Genomic DNA, 15190 nt, shown 5'->3' on the forward strand with positions numbered 1-15190 from the left:
TAAGCGATTCTCAGCCGACATTCAGATTTCAGACTTGAGCATTTTGATCCCGTCAGAATCTTCGTTATATAGAAACATTTTTTTTGAAATAAAAATGCTTGGATTTTGAGACAAAGGTTGTATTTTGGCAATGGCCTTACTTAATTCTTTTGGGACCAAGATGATACATATACATTGAGCACCACCAACGAGGGCCTTTCAGTGCTTGGAAAAAAAGGGCGCATGGTAATTTCTCCGTATGCCGGTAGTACATTTTGCCCTTGGACAGTCATTAATGATCGTGTCATATTTTTGAGAGATTGAAAAACATACAACGGAAGAGATGGTGACTTCATAGACCGCGAAAGCTTTCAACATTAAACTTAAAAGGATACAAATATCATTGCAGAGAATCAAACCATTTGCAAGTGCAACTATCTCTTCATCTTTTTTTGCTGTAATTAGGCGATATGGAGTTTTATTATCTCATACCATATGTATTTGAGTGAGCGACCACAAATTTGGGGGAATCCCACACGGGCTAATTTATTACAACTTACACGTCGCGTGGCTTCCAATTCAACATTTTAACTTAAATTTGGAAGCTCATCTCAGATGGGAGAACCGTACATTGCTCTTGGATGAAAAACCCACCCTACTATGACCCGGCCGGGTATCATTATTATTATTATTATTATTAACCTTTAAAAGGGTGACTCGGTTAGCCAGAGCTAATCTTCGCCGAGGCCCTAAAATACAATCAATATAAAAAGAATAATATTATAAAACAATAAACAAAGAGTAAGACTATTTAACATACAAATATACAACAGTAAATCACAAAACTGTAAAAATGGGTATAGAACATAAAAGCGTACTGAGATGATTAAGACTTGAAAAATTCATTGACTAAACGTTTAAAAATAGGTAAAGATTTGGCTTGCTTGCATTCAGCTGGCAAACTATTCCATTCTTTGGCAGCTATGAAGGAAAATCTACGCTTGTGATATTCCGTTTTACCATCTTTCAGGTATAAGTTACTTTGGGTCGTGGATCTCAAATTGTGATTATGAATTTCGTGTGTAAAGTTGAATAACTGGGTTAGATAATTTGGGGAGAGGCCATTCATGGTCTTGTACATCATGATCAATCGTCGTATACGTATTTGCGTATCGACAGGGTGCCACTTTAGCATTTTAAATAATTCTGTCGAGCTTTCATATCTTCCCAAGTTCGTAATAATACGCGCTGCTGCTTTTTGCATATGTAACAACTTTTGTAAATCGTTTGCTCCACACGTACCCCAGACTATACTACAATAATCTAGAATGGGTCGTACATACCCATTATAGAAGATAATTTTCGTATTTAAATCAATATACGGTTGTATGCGTCTCAGTAAGGCAAGGCGATTTGAAACTGTTTTACAAACGTTGTCAACCTGAATATGCCAGGATAAATTGTTATCAATTTTTACACCTAATGGTTCTTCATATTTGACAGTCTTGAGAATTTTGCCCCCGAATGTCACAGAAAGAGTATTTGCATTGTCAGGTAATGAAGCCAGTCTCTGACCAGATCCCATCAATAATACCTTCGTTTTAGTGGTGTTGATTGCCATTTTATTTCGGTCCCACCAGGCACTAACTTTTTCCATGTCTCTTTGCAATTTGTTATTCAAGTTAATGGTAGATGTATCACTGGCATAAAATGTTGTGTCGTCAGCATACATATCCGCTGAACAATATTCCAAAGTGAGATCCATATCATTAATATAAATTAAGAACAGAAGTGGACCAAGAATGCTTCCCTGGGGTACACCACATGCAATTCGTCTTGAACTCGATAAAACACCATTTAAGTATGTGCATTGACTTCTATTAACTAAATAGGATTTGAACCAATTAATCGCTTTACTCGATACACCATAAATACGTAGTTTCGTTACCATAATCTCGTGGTTTACCAAATCGAATGCCTTACTGAAGTCTAAGAAAATAGTTCCCAAAATATACCCCTTATCAATAGATTCCAACCACTGATCTACAACCTTCAATAGCGCCGTTTCGCATGAATGCTTTTCCCTGAAACCCGACTGTGTATTACGTAAAAGGTCAAACTTATTCAAATGCTTACTGAGGGCTAGGTGGACATGTTTTTCAATTATTTTTGAGAGAATTGGTAAAATTGCAATCGGTCTGTAGTTCGATAAATCATGGCGGGATTCCGTTTTAAAACTCGGGATAACCTTAGCTTCCTTCCAGTTACATGGAAATACATCAGTATCAATGCTTTGATTTATTATTCGTGTAATACTGGGAGTAATTTCAATTGCACTTATCTTTAATACATGCGCACTTATTTCATCGAGACCGGTCGCTTTGTTAGGGTCAAGCGACTGCAGATACTTCAAAACATACTGTTCAGTTACTCTTGGGATATTAAATGTCTCCCCTTGTGGTAATTTGGCGTTTACATACTTCCTAACCTCAGGGAAAGTATCACAGTTGTTGTGCTGGTTGTTAACTAGGTAAGTTTGACACACTTCAATAAAATATTTATTGAAGGCTTCCACAATATCACGCGTGTCTGTTATTATTTTTCCATCCACTTTTAAAATATTGGGACTGTGGTTAATAACCATTCCAGTGTTGTTCGATTGCGCATCTCTCAGAACTTTCCAGATGGCTTTGGAATCGCCTTTTTGGAAGTTATAGCTTCTTTGAAATAGTTTTGTTTGGCTGCACGTATCATACAAGTCACTTTATTGCGCCAAAATCAATACGCAGTAGGATCCTTGATCTTTGTTCGGTCCCTCATTTTAATTGCATTGTTAATATCTTTATTGAACCACCTCGGTTGTTTCTCACGTTTGACCCTTTTTGCTTTCTTGGGAGCATGTAAATTCAAAACATTAATGAAGTTCTCATGCCAGCATGACAGAGATTTATCAACATCACATTCATGGGGGAGGGGTCCTATTGGTAACATGTTTCTCAAATCTGATTTGAAAGCAGCAGTATCAATTCGATCTATGGCTCTATACTTAAAGCTTCGATGTGATTTATTTGTTATTACTTTATTGTTCAGTCGCCAAGTGAAGAAAATAGGGAAATGATCACTCAGACGTATTTGGGGCACGATTGTGTTCATCAATCGACTTTCATTTGTGGTATAAACATGATCAATTAGAGTCATTGTACTCTCAGTTTGCCGCGTAGCTACTGTTACCATTTGAGTCAGATTAAATATTCGAAGTTCAAGCTGCCATCTCCTATTCACCTTTTTATCTAAGAGGTTAATATTAAAATCACCGACAATTATAATATCACTAAAATCTTTAAAAGGTGCTAGAAGCATATCGTGAAAACATTCATACCATTGCGTATTGGAATCTGGTGGGCGATACATGATGCATAGCAGAACATTTCTAATATGGGGTAATATGAGTTCAATCCAAATTGCTTCAATTACGTCAACTTCATACTCAGGATGTCTAAGAAACGGCCTTCCATGCTCAATATAGGCAGCCACGCCACCCAGAACCCAGAACCACCCAATTTCTCTACTTGTACCGCTTGAGAAATGATAATGACAATCAGTTGTTTACAATTGTCACTAAACGATTTGTTAAGAATGCTTACATGAAACCATCTTGGGTGGCTGTGGTACGGTTACATTGACCGTTGTCTCTCTGACTTTGTTGTCATATCCGAGCATGGTTTCTATTTATGTTGTAGTATATGTTGGTTAGTATATCGATATTTTACTTACAACGATAGAACAGACATGAGTTAAATTAAAATTTGTAACTGTCGTTATGATCCCAGCATAATAGTTGTGTATACATTTCGGACATTCCGTGTTTTTTGTTCAATTGGGTAAAGTTTAAAAAACATGCGACAAGGACTAGGCTATTTGTGATTTTGAAAAGTAAAAATTTGTCATTATTTTCAAGAGTTTTAATACATAATTGCAAGAAGTAACGTATTGTATATACCAAGAACCTCTGTGTTGTAACTGTTGAACGTGATATCTGTAAGTGTTTTGGTTTATGTAGTGTTTATGATATAGAAGATAATTAGAAAGTAAGAAAGGCATGAAACGTTTGGCAATATACGATCATTTATTTGGTTGTAATATATCTAAATACGTTAATGTGTGTGGCGTATATACACTAGTTGTTATCAGCTCAAATGTTCAGATGTAGATTCTATAACAATTGAACAAAGTTTCTAAGGATGATAGTAAATTACATCATCATATCATGCTTATTCAAATGGATAAATTAAAATTTTCGATATGTTACTCAAGCTTTGCCTCATCGTCTGAGTCAGGCTAATTTCCTAACAACTACCTGTAGCAGATAAGCACTGGAACTATTTGCGATAGAAAAACATGTTTTGCAGAAATGACATTTACTTCTACAGTACAGTGTATTTGATATTGTTTTTCTCATTTTCCTTTTAATTATATTCATAGCTTTACATTGTCACTTGCTACAATGTTGTTTTATTAGTTTCATATATAAATATTAGACTTAACTTTTATAAAAATTCTAAATATATATCTATGGTACTTTTATGTCAATGTTCTATGTCTTCTATTGTTAATATCTCCACTTCTTGTATTTGCATGTTGATATCACTGACTACTGAGGACCTCAGTTAACCAAAGATCTGAATAACTCTCGAATATTACAGTTGCAATTTGAATAATTAAAAGGTAAAAAGTTGCTGATAAGCCAATACTTCATTAGAATAACATATGAATCAGATGGGGTTATATCGTATAACATAGCCTCCAAGATTATGGCAAACAGTTGCGGCCTACATGAAGTGAAAAGTCAACAGTAAAGAGGTAAGGATTACAAGAGTTGTTAACATATTATGCGTTACTGCCTTATTCTAACAGCACATGGGCCTTCTATAAGAAATTATAAAAGAATAAAACCGAAATTGTCACGTAATGGGTTTCTTAAGTAGGTACTTAAACGATCTATCATCCATATAGACAAAGGTGATGTTTATGAAACAAAATTTAACTACCGTATTTTGTGAGACTAATTTTGTTTATCGAGAAAGCGATTATTTTCATTGTGTTTTTTATTTACCCTTCAGCATTGTTGTTTAAAATTAAATGTTAATTAAGTCACTTGAAGTTCAATATATCAGGAAGAGAAGCCACAGAAGTTGCTTCACTGATTTGTTTCATAATTGAAATAAACCCTATGGAACACAGTTTTTATGTACAGCGCATATATTCGAGTAATCACTAACTTCCAAATACAAAGGCACCTTAAATAAAGACCACATTATATAGTCAATTGCGTGTACTAGCACACTTTCTATTTATGTGCAAACAGTGACGTATAACATAATTTGATACAATCAGTAGTGCACGCCCTCTCATAACACAATGTAAAAAATTGTCCGTCTCAGTGGAAGTATCCGTAGGTGGTGTAACCGGAACACCAACTACATAAGTACTTTCTTTAGACTCTAGATGATTTATCTTGAATCCATTTCTGAACATATATATCATGTAAAGTTATGAAATAATTTGTTTGTGATTATTCACGTCACTCCTTCATTTTGAAAGTGAGGTAAGGTAAACACTTAGATGCACAATTTTTGCTTTCAACCTGTCACGTATTGGGACCTGGTTGCTCGAAAATAATCCGACTTTAATGCACTTTTGTGGAAAAGAAAAGCTAAGTAGCCTCGGGAAGGTTAAATTTAGGATCAGTCTGGAGCCTAAAGGTAGCGATAACAAAAACCACCAGCGACCCTGGGCTTCCGATGGGGTAGTGATGAAGTCCACTGGAAAAGGGTTATACATGTGTTTACATTTTTTAATTAAGAAGAGTGATATTAAATCCGAAATGGTACGATATATTACATTTACCATCAAAATTTATTTTCAAGAAATCTTTATACGCCAGTAGAGACCTTCAAACTTTTATTTCATGATTTTTCATATTGGCCTAACTAAAATGTAGAAAGAGACATAAGCTCTGCAAGATATAAACGGGTAGGTGAAGTAAATGAACTGATGATTCACAGTTAGCGTGAATACAATAACGCCTTCATTTACTTGCTGTCGATTCCTTGTAAATCTACTCGCTTTTTCATGTTGTTACGCATCTCCTTCACACCATTCAGTCGAGTTCACATCGATCGATACAACATGAAATCAAAATGTTTAATATCAAGTCAAACTGCTAAGCTTATCAAATGTGGTAACTGTAGCAGGACCCGGTCACTTGAGAATCAAGTGTATCTTGTTAAGAACACTGATGAACTTATATAGAGGACTACATTCGTAATGGTTCATTTTAGTCTTATATCTAGACATTGTGTTACAAGGTCCTGGCCTTCAAAGTTAAAGCTAAAGTTTCAAGGTGTACAGTCTTGTATCAAGGCAATACCTTCTAACACGGACTTTACACCCCTGTTAATTAGTAACTTGTCAAACCACATACCCAACTGGGCACGATTCAAACATTTGCATGCCCATGGAAGCATCGTAATGAACTAGATGTGCCTTGAACACGAAAGCTCTCGTTCGCAAGTTCATTGCCTTAGAAAATTGACCAATATACTCTCCCTACGAGTCGATAAGACCTTCATTTCTTCCACATCACTAACTCTCTTTCGCTGTAACCATTTGTTCAATTATAAGTCCATATTCTGAGAGTGAGTTTTAAAATGAAATTAAAACAAATCGATGTATGAAACTCATATGATTATGTTTCATCAAAGGCATCATGTTCTGATTCTATTGTTGTTATCATCAAACAGAAATGAAAGTCGAAATTTCACTACAGATTAAGAAACACTTTGCTATATGTTGCCATGGTGCTCATTTATCTTAGCCAGGCAAGAGTTCACAAGCGACAATTTGAATTCTTGCTTCTTATAGGGAAGACCTATATAAAGTTTCAAACTTCTTTATTTTGTATTCAACAATCTAATTGAGAATACTGTTTTCAACCAGCTGTAATTGGTGAAAACATAAGATTTTTCGATCCAGTGATATCATATGCCTTAAATATCACATCGATTACAAGGACCAGCAGACAAGGTTTCAAAGTTCCGGCTAAGACTAATATTAGTGTTTAAGAAATATGTTAAGCATATAATTATAACAATACATAAAGTGCTATGAAGGTAACGATTCCAACTACCTTTGAAGTGTAACATACAGCCATGATTGCAAACGGAAAACAAAAAGATTCCAACACAGATGATAACAAATTGAACAAGACAATATCTTATTACCTATGGCAGTACTTCTCAATTAAAGTCACTCTAACAAAAGTAAGAATGATGTGATCCACAAATCATATAATTTAGGCCTTTTTACCATTTTTATAGGAAAAATGTGTAATGTAAACGGTGTATGGCAATACCAAGTCCTGACAAATCCAACCCTTTGTGTTGTTAAGACATGTTAATTGTATCTAACGTTTAGACCAAAACAATACAATGTCAGCGTACTACCTGGACGCTATGGAATAAAAACGATGACTCGGAGTCAGATGAACGCTCCGTTTCTTTGTAATGGAACGGAGACACATAAACATTTCTTATTTCATGAAAAATGTTTGAGACCAACGTCTTATACTATGTTTCACTTTTCAGACGGATAGAAAAATTAGTATCTTTACTTTATGACTTTAGTTTAGCTATACCATCATCTTTCTCATCAATCTCGACTACATCGATTCAGATTTTATTTTTTATCTATTCATCGCGCACGTATACATAAACAAGCATTCAGTTGTTGTTTTTTTTTTACTTCCTTTCTAGAACAGATACTGGAGTCGAAGTATCGATCGTGACACAATCTTTATCAAAATAAAATCATGTTGATCTCCTTATCGCGCACGTTCGTCTGGGTTTTTTAATTAGACTGTACATATTGATCGATATAGTACTCAGCTTCATCAAGGGTTATTGTTAATATGTGATGTAGGGAAGTTCACGTTCAAACATTATAATTTTAATAAATGTCCTGGAAATTGTGTTTATAAGCGTGTAACACCTCGTGGTTCGTTGGCGAATTTGAGCAAAGTCCATCACCCTTAAATTGTGTAAATGAAGATAATAATGAAGTGCGATGCACGATTGATTATACATGATTTGAACAGGGGTTGTTCGTTCGTTGTTCATATTTTCAAACAGAATACCGCTAATACATTCATCTATGGATTATTGTAACCCAAATTGCGTCTTTCTCTGTATTCTATCTACAGTTATAACATATTTAGTCGGAGCAGGTAAGGGTCATAAATTTAAATTTAAGTTTATCAATGATTCAAAGTTGTCTCTCTTAACACGCATCACATAGTTTATGTAAACTAGGTCTTCCTGATTGATTCTTTTGAGTTGAATTTATCTCAATAGAGAGAATACAAAGGGGAAATTTTTGATTGTTACTAAGAAATAAAACACGATTACCATGTCGTTTGGATGGTCATTTATACTTAATATGATAAAGACTAACAAGAGATAACAGAATATATTCAATCGAAAGGGGCGGAAAAGGGGGCTTCACAAGCGTCATGGACAGTGTGAAAAAGTGTTTCCTTTACAACAAAGGGCGGACGAGGGCTCGGTTGAATTTAATGAATCTCTTACATTTAGTACGAAATCCTACACGATACCGAAAGGAACATCCTTGCAGGGGTCTGGCTTATTTTTTGACCGACAGTGATGTGCAGCATCACCATAAAAACAATCACGATGATTCCCAATGACCCTATTTTATGTCACCGCCAGACCAGTTGTGAAACAGAAACTCTTTGGAATGATGTTTATTCTGCCTGCTGCATCCTCACCAGTATATAGTCTATTATCTGCCGCCATCGTCCAATATCAACATATTTATTACAATATGATTTAATATTGATGAACTTTTCTAAATTTTTCTCAATTTCGTATCGAATGATATAAAGGCCTAAAACAAAATTTCCAAGACGACAGTAAAACATATTGTTGAGCAAAGTGAAATCACGGTACCACATATTGATAATAACTAGATGTAAAGAAATTGCCTGCCATACGGTTCAATATTATTCAATACTAAGTTTGAAACAGAATGAAAAGGTTTTTTTTTTTTAATATGCAGTAGTTCTACAAACGTTAGACTTAGATCGGTGCAGTTATTGAGGTTCAATATAGTAACATTATTTATGTCATCATTCGAAATGAAATGGCTTTGTCAAGTCTAGCTACAATAAGCTACATTGTTCAAGGATCTTACATACCAAATCAAAAGCATGCTTTGGACAATTGGTAACTCTTGACATTTTAATCAAAGAATGAGTTAAAGAGACAAAGTTCTTACAGGTATACCACAAAATGTCATTCAAATGTTGGCATGAACCTACCAGTAGTACATGTCAATCTAAATGGAGGGAATATCGAATAATATCCCTCTTTAATAAGGCACTTTCTAATTTGCAAAATACTTCAATGGTGTCTAGTGATCAACTCAAAAAACATGAGATAATCATCAACAATGTACGTTGTTTTTATTTTTTATCTAATACTTTATGTCATACTTAAGATTATTCTACTTAAGTCTTCTTTGCTCAGCAAATGAGCAGAATAAACCTAGTTTATTTTCAGTTTTGAACAGATAAACCATATAACAACAAATGATAACGTCTCTAGGAATTAGAGCCTTAGCGTTCATCCTCATGTTCCCAAAATATCAGATGCAAATGAGCAACCTCCTCCCCTCACCCATCTATCCCCTCTCCTCTGTTTTCTGCCATATACACCCCCACCATGTCCATCCTTATAAACCTATCCATTGTCCGCGATTCCCATTTTACACAAACTCGTTAGGAGTTAGATAAAAATGTCAATCTTTCGTTACCAAGTTTTTACAATCTGAGAGCAGCTGACAGTTATTTGGAATAATTTGTATTAAATTATGTAAGTACTGACCAAATTTTTTTTTTTTTACTGCTTATAAATTTACTTAATTCTTGAAGTAGAGGACGCTATGTCAGTAAAGCTAAGTGGGGTTTTTTTTTGCAGTTAGGACGCAGATTGTACCGCCATCCCCTTACATAGTAGATCAAATTTGCAAAGAGCGGTTAGTTTTTTACAACTTTATTTAGTAAGTGATGTGAACCTTTTCGAGTTGTGCAGAGCATAGGATAAGATGGGGTTAGTGGGACACCACATACATGTTTTATAAAGGTATACACGAAAGATTCCTTTGAATAAAACAAATTTATATTCGAAAATACAACATATTTAGCTTGAGTACCCATAATTTTATTTTCCTTATGCATAATATTTTAAAAGAAGGGAGGTGAAAAAGATAATATTTCTTTGTCCCATTATCCTAACACTTTGGGGTAAGTGAGACACCAGTGTGGGATAACATGACAGCGCATACATCCTAAATTATTTTTATTTTACCTCGTCTTCGCATTTTTGGTGAATGATGAGAGCTTATCCTAGTATATGGTACATTTGCAAAGAGGGATAGTTTTATACAACTTGGTTCAGTATGTGATCCTGTTCCGAATGGAAGTAGTAGATACCGATTGTATAAAATGTACTATTAATGGGAAAATTTGGGATACATAAGCCACACAATGTTTATACTAAAATCGCTAATGGAATTATCAGGTTTGTAAGAGAAAAGGGAAGCAGTATTTAGGTAGAATTGCAAATATTTCATGATCATCCGTTACATTATAATCAATTCACTGGAAGCAACATAATATTCAACGGAACCGATCGATCTAACTTTGTGTTTGTTTGCTGTGTTAAGTCAGTGTGGCAGGAGTCAATAGACCAGTAAATATCAAGAAAATCAAAATATCAGACACTTTATATTTATAACATCTGGGTAATCAAGGTAGTCAAAGAGACATTCAGGAAATACCTTTCGGACTAATTCCCTTGCTGTATTTGTTTTTGTATATATTGTGTAAATTTGTATCGAACGGAAACATTTTATTGGACTCTTTTAAATAAAGAAATTTAATATGTGAAATAAATTGTGAAAATCAAATCATCCTTTTCTTCTTGGTTTCGTTTTCTATCTGAATATTCTTCTTTATTCAGATTCGGCTAATGTTATTTAACATTAATTTTAGACCTAATATATATAGGAGAATTTAAAGAACCCACACTAAATATCTCCTTCTCCGGAGCCTGGTCACAAACACTTGTGCGCTATGATCAAAATAATTTACTTTAGAGGAGGTCTCGGTTCTGGCAGAGGGTGTTTGTGTGTGTGAGGGGGGGGGGTCTTCAGGGATCACATTGCTAGACGGCTTGCGAGTCAAGAGGAGATCTCGGATCTGGCAGAGGGTGTTTACTGTGAGTGGGGGAGGGGTCTTCATGGTAGGGATTCCATTGCTAGACGGCTTGCGAGTCAAGGTCCGTTCAAGGTGAAGAGCACAATTCCGGTGGGTTGTAGGGGAAGTTTCCCGTGAAGGGTGTTGTTTGCCGCGTCTGCGTCAGCTCCCATATTTATTCTCCTTTATTTCTATGTTCTTACATGTTCTTACATACCGGATACTACATTTAGCGATGTTAATATAAAAGTTCTGTATCCTATCCATCCCATATATAGTACATTTTTCGCAATCGTTATCTACTACTTCCATTTTGAAATAGTTATGCTATGCACAACTCGAACGGGATCACTTACTGAACCAAGTTGTATAAATCTAACCCCTCTCTGCATATTTGATGTAATATATACTGGGATAAGCTTCCATCTTTCACCAAAAATGTGATGACGTGGTAAAATGTCATTGAGGAGGTACAATCTGCGGCAGGTATTACAAAAACAAAATAAAACTTAGCTTTACTGACATAGGGCCCTCCACTTCAAGAATTGAGTATAGTTGAGTAGAATAACCACAGTTTATTTTCTCAATGTATCATTCAAGGAGGTACAGGAGACAAAAATACAATAAAAAATAGAGATAACACATAACATAATTCAGATGGCAGTCACAAGAGATATACAAGACAAAAAAAAAGAAGTATAAGATTACAGATAGAAGTTCTGAAAGTGTGGCACCAGCACTACAGTAAGCTCTAGCAATTGATGTGACAAAAAATGACGAGGTTTATATTATCTTAGCCCAAAACTGACTTAAATTGGAAATATTAACTTTAGATTCGATTGAAAAAGATCATACATCTTAATCGAACAGGGTTTTGTTCTGAAATACGGTTTAAAGTAAAGATTTTTTTCTTTCTTAAAGGCTGGGCACTCGAAAATGTAATGAAATTCATCATTTAATTTATTACTGTTACATAAATGACCTATCCGATCATGAAACACAATATCTCGGTATCTTCCAGAAATCTTCGGAATATTAGTATTGCAGATTTACTCAATTAGTTACGGTTCCGGAAATCGAGGGTTTTCCAATACTTTTCGAATTCAAGGTTGGTCTTGAACATTCTATACACTTTACAATGCGAATTACTATTTACATCGGCAAGCCACTCCTGTTTAGACATGTCACCTAGTCTTAACTTAATTGCTCTACTTAACCATGCTTGGGATAATAAGGTCAGAAGAATAATGAACTTGGCTACCCTCGTACGATAGGTTCCACACATACGGCACCGGCTATGTCAAGAATAGTTTAAACTTTACTTTACAAAATGACATAAATATTTTGATCGTGGACAGCCCTAAGGAATTTGTATATCATATGCGATGATTTATACTCGCTGCTATTTAAAATTCTACACCCAAAATTAACCATTCTTGCCTCGGATGTATCAATAGGCTTTGAATATGTACTTTAATATGTCACAAGAAAAACGAAGGCAAGATTATTCGTTGATCACTTGACATCATTGATGTATTTTGCAAATTAGAATGTGCCTAATAAAAGTGGGATGTCATTCAATGTTCTCTCTAATTATCATGACGTATTCTATTGGTAGGCTCATGCTAAGATACGAAAGATAATTTTTGGTATACCTCTACGAAAATTTGTCTTTTTAACTCATTCTTCGATTAAAATGTCAAGAGTCACCAAGTTTTCAAGCACACTTTTGAATTGGTATGTATGTTCAATAAACAATGTATCTTATTAATGCTAGACTTGACTAAATTCATTTCAATTCAAATGATGACGTAAAAATAAGATGCTTTTCATTGTACCTCAATACCTGCATCGATCTACGTTTTACGTTTGTAGAACTATTGCATATTAAAAAAAATCATCCTGTTTCGAACTTAGTATTTATCTTATAATATTGAGCCGTATAGTATTCTAGTTATTATCAATATGTGGTACCTTGGTTTTACTTTTCTTTCTTTCAACAATACGTTTTATTACCTTCTTGGAAATCTTGTTTGATCATTCGAAACAATATTTGAGCAAAGTTCATCAATATTAAATAATATTGTAATCAATATGTTGATATTGGACGATGGCGGAAGATTATATATATTGTTGTTTTTTATTTAGAATTTCATGGAACATAAATACACTCAGACTAAAATATATTGGTACTGACACCCTTTAACTCATTGATGGGATTATGAAAGGGAATACTCAACCTACATTGGTCTAAAAATTCAAATAGAGGGACGCAACTTTGTTTTGTATTGTTTTCCCCTGTATTCTAACAGCATGAAACATATTTAATCAGTAACAAGTAAGTGTTGAAAAGCGTGGCTTTCTATGTTATATGCTATAGTTAAAAATGATTGTATATGATCATTCGTCTCCTTTGGAAGTTTGTGGTTGTGGCTGTCCAGTTCAGACATCAGTTCATTTCAGTATTATCTTTTGAAAGAAGACACAATCCACACGATCGTATTTAAAAGATTCAGCGGTCCTTTCCAAGTTGTATGACCTTGCTGAAACACAGATGATATGAGGATAATATAACCTCTCAGGCTTATAGAATGTCGGACCGACATTGTAAGATTACCGTTTATCACAAGTGAAAGTGAAAAGTCTTGTCTGTTGTGCTATGTCCAGCGGTACCGTTAATGGGTTACTTATCAAGCACTGCCGTGGCGTTTCCTTTCACCATCGTAGTGAAGGAAAAAACTAGTTTACATCATCTACATATTGATATTAATGTTTTAATCATAAACTAAGAACTGGAAAGAAATTATCTTGAAAGAATGTATTCGTATGTTTTTATGCTTTGAAGAGAAATATCATAAGAAATATGTTATTTTGGAGGCGTTACAATTTAAAAATACTTTTTATAGTTCTAAAACATAAATATGTTATTAAGATTTTTTACATTGATCATAGAACTCAAATAGACTTTAGGTTATCTTTTTGTTATCTTTATAGCTCCAATTTTCAAGCGCCCCCCCCCCCATCCCAAACGAACATTTTGGAGACTTTGGTTCGTGTCCCTGCCCGACAACAACATATTAATAATCTGGTTTAGGAATAATTTACAGTTTCTGTCATAGTGGGCTTTTGCTCAGCTGGTGAGCCTTGTTTTCTAGCAAGGTGGCTGAAATCAATTGATATTCCCAATAACGTGGACTCTCGTTATTTGATCATCTCAATACATAACGTCACCGTTTCAAACCTTCGTTGTAAGTTTTCTTAAATTAAAGTTAAAAGTTGTTGTGATTTCTATTATATACACTCCTACAGAAGAGTTGTCTTTCCTACCGTTACGTTGTTCACGTTTCTTATTGAGTCATGGTTCTCTGTGTTGGTCATTAGCACATATGAAATAGCTGAGGAGTTCAGCCCCTTCTGATGGGTTGTATTCCTTATAGGATTATCCTTGTTTCTAAACATATATGTTCATCTACATTTACAAATGCGCATACAAAAATGGAATCAACTTCTAAAGGAGGTAAAGGATAACCTTAGGCACAGAATTAATTTTCATATGTTTTACACTGTTAAAAAGGGATCAATCCCGGTTTTATTCTCTATAACCCTTTTAATTTACGAGAGATAACCCACTAACCAGCTAAGGTTCATCGATTGAAGAGACTGGATTATAAAGTCTAATACGAAGACAGGTCATTTCCTCAGAAGGACCACATATCTCAATGGGAAACCATAGGACTTTTATAATATTTAGAAATATGTTGCCAGCACTCATCGTTTCTCCCTAACTTGTTTTTTTTTTCCATCTCATTTATTCACGATTATTATACATGTATATGGTACACCGGTAATATTTGGAGTTCCGATGACAACATAGGT

The sequence above is a fragment of the Apostichopus japonicus genome, chromosome 12 (assembly GCF_037975245.1).
Source record: "Apostichopus japonicus isolate 1M-3 chromosome 12, ASM3797524v1, whole genome shotgun sequence".
In the NCBI taxonomy this organism is placed as follows: domain Eukaryota; kingdom Metazoa; phylum Echinodermata; class Holothuroidea; order Aspidochirotida; family Stichopodidae; genus Apostichopus; species Apostichopus japonicus.